This window comes from Octopus sinensis, linkage group LG13 (genome assembly GCF_006345805.1).
Source record: "Octopus sinensis linkage group LG13, ASM634580v1, whole genome shotgun sequence".
In the NCBI taxonomy this organism is placed as follows: Eukaryota; Metazoa; Mollusca; class Cephalopoda; order Octopoda; family Octopodidae; genus Octopus; species Octopus sinensis.
Genome location: NC_043009.1, coordinates 3,434,305 through 3,437,900, shown reverse-complemented (window position 1 = coordinate 3,437,900; position 3,596 = coordinate 3,434,305).

The following is a 3,596-nucleotide window of genomic DNA, read 5'->3' as shown; positions in this document are numbered from 1 at the left end:
TAATAAATACACGCCTTATACATTCATATATTTTTCTGTGTGAATATACAGGTATACAGGCGTAGGGGTGGCTGTGTGATAAGTAGCTTGCTTACCAACCACATGGTTCCGGCTTCAGTCCCACTGCGTGGCACCTCGGGCAAGTGTCTTCTACTATAGCCTCGGACCGACCAAAACCTTGTGAGAGGGCTTGGTAGACGGAAACTGAAAGAAGCCCGTCGTATGTATATATATATATATATATATATATATATATATATATGTGTGTGTGTGTGTGTGTGTGTATGTGTGTGTGTATGGTTCTGTGTCTGTGTTTGCCCCTCCCCCAGCATCGCTTGACAACAGATGCTGGTGTGTTTACGTTCCCGTAACTTAGCGGTTCGGCAAGAGAGTCCGATAGAATAAGTACTAGGCTTACAAAGAATAAATCTTGGGGTCGATTTGCTCGACTAAAGGCGGATATCCATCATGGCCACAGTCATAGGACTGAAACAAGTAAAAGAGTAAAAGAGTAAAATATGCAGAGAAATTACTTTCCTAATTAACTACATTCAGTACACATGATCAATAATAAGAATTTTTATGCTTTATTAGCATTATATTTTGGCATAAGTCCTTTCAGGGAGAGGGTAAGCCCATTAAATCGACCTCTGTACTTAACTGTTACTTATTTTATCGACTCCGATAGGATGAAAGCCAAAGTCAACCTCGGTGGAATGTAAACTTTGAACGTAAAGACAGCCGAAATACTGTTCAGCATTTTGCCCTGCTGAGGTAACTGTTTTGCCAGCCCACCGCTTTATGAAATTTGATAATTTATTAATAATATAAAAATTTTTTTTTTTTCTGAGTGCTAACTATATTGTTAAAACAAGAATACTGCAACAATTTGCCCTCGTATATATATATATATATATATATATATATAATATATATATATATATATATATATATATATATATATATATATATATATGTGTGTGTGTATATATATACATACATATTAAGTCCATGAGCTGGCTCGGTATCATGTGTGGCAATATCCAATTATTGATATGTCAACACTTCTAAATCTATAAAAAAAGATAGTTAAAGATATATGAGAAGCAGGTTTTGAAGGAAGGGAAATTGTTACAGCTATATGACTACTGGGCATAACTGTTTTGAATGACAGTGAAATTGTTGCGAACGAAATAGATAATAAAATAAAAAGGAAAAAATTATGAAACCTTCTACACTTTTATAGATATATGGATTTGTTCTGCCAAAATTATGGATAGGAAGAGAAGAGAGAATATGTTTAAGATGAAGGAGTTGAAATATAAATAAGTCAAATATCAGATATAGGTATACCAATTATATTAGAATCGTTGGACATGATGCAGAAATACTATACGAATGACGCCCGCAAGATGCCTTGGAACAAAATTTATACACAGCTGCAACTATTAATCGAAAGAATTGACGCAAATACAAGCTTATATGATAAGTATAAATTTAATACAGGAACGCATATTTTGTCTTTAATGCAGAAGCGGAGACAATGTTGATTTAATTAAGTATTTTACATTGAAAAATTTATCATATAATCAATGGTCAACAACAGTGAAAGTTGTTAATATCAGATACAAGTGTCATGATTTACAGAGATTTTTATTATTTACTACAAAAATAAGATGAGGCAAAACAATTCTAAAGGAAACTACTTTGGTTTGTGTTAATGTTGAATACGATGAAGCCGAAGATATTGATTGAAGATGATGAGGACGAGGAAGAGAAAGTAGAAATGGGGAAGGAGCAGGATTCCAATAATTATCGCGAGAACAGGATTGAAATAATCCTGAAACACAAGTATTTGAGGAGAATTCACGCATACACACACTCCAAATACAACCATACATACATGCATACATATATACATACATATATATACATATACATACATACATAATGTCGTATAGTCTGTCAAAGGCATCACTTGCTCAACAACCGCATCATAATTAAATGCACTACCTTAGTGCTATAATGTGAAGAAAACCATATCCTGTTGGCAGCGAACTACTCGGGGGGCAGTCCTTGCTGATAGTCTCACACACAACCCCAAAGCAGCCGGAATTACATACCTCTCAGAAGTCCTGGACGTGAAACACTGAGCATACCAAAAAAGGACCATGCTTGGGTATGTTTCGCGAAGACTTATAGAAGACATTAATATTAACACGAAGCATAACCGTTACATTGCAACCACATCTAAAAGGCTGTGCATTTTCAATACAAGAATAGGAAATTGCTATGAAATACCTAATCAACAAAAGAGATAGTTCACCCTTGGAGCTCCAAGATGCAAAAGGAAAAGGTAAATTATATCATATTACAGTGGAATACATTGCAAATATGATTAGCAGCTGCCTAAAAATGTCATCAAGCTAATACCACCCGATGTGATACGACGTTGTTGTTAAAGAAAATATACAAATGCTATTCTGGAAAAAGGCTGTCCTTGAATAGATGTAGAGAATACCCTTGTCATTGAATACATCCAAAAATGCTGTCCTGCAAGAAATATAGAGAATACCCTTGTCATGGAATTCATGCAGGAACAATACAAGCAATAATGGTGGAACATTTCCATCCAAACATCCGTCGAGTGTAATCATAGTCTGAATATTGTTGTTTGGGACAGACAAGAAAAATATGTAGCGTCATAGAGGTCAGCTGTCATGTTGACGTGAATATCTACATGAAAATAAAAGAGATAATTGATAACTATAAACGAGTGCTTGGAAAACTCCAGCATCTAGATCCGGAATATTCATGCATAATTATACGAATAATGATTGGAGCACTTTATTTTGTGAGGAAATGCCCAAGTTGTAATCCGGATAAGTTAGGATGACCAATTAACTCGCACACTACAAGTACAACCTGCAAGTGGAAGGGTAAAAATATGCAACACTTTCCTCAAGTATAGAATGTGACACGCGTTTGTACGTTCATTCCAACGATGGGGCTTTGTATCTGTGTTTGAAACCAGTTCCTTCTTCAGATGAAAAAACATAATCATTAACAAGGAAAGAGTGCATACTCATATTCAGCAACATTTCACATAACCAGCCTCATGTACAAGAGAAATGAAACAGTCGCAGAGGTTACCTGCACTTCAGATATACTTTTTTTAGCGAAGAGAATATTTATCTAAAATTGCTTTAAAAAGTGCTGCCTCTCATCTCTGATTATAGATTCACATTTATGCCAATAATATTGGTGCTCTTCGTTATGTTGGTAAATGTATGGATATGTAAATAAATGGCGATTTGGAAAAAATCTAAAATTTGTGAAATAAGAAAGAGACCACCCACATACAGTTTACCGATAAAATCTATACAAAGAACAGTAAAAGCGCGCAAGTATATAGTTCAATATTCGGTAACTAAAGTTGATGTTATCCAAATTCTAACGACATTCTTACTTGGAAACAAAGCTCCTTCACTATATGAAGTGTTCTGCAAAACAGACATAGGAAGGCGTATGCGTGCGAGCAGGCAGGTAAGCTTATATAATTACACACACAGGCACGCAGCCCCCCCCCCACACGT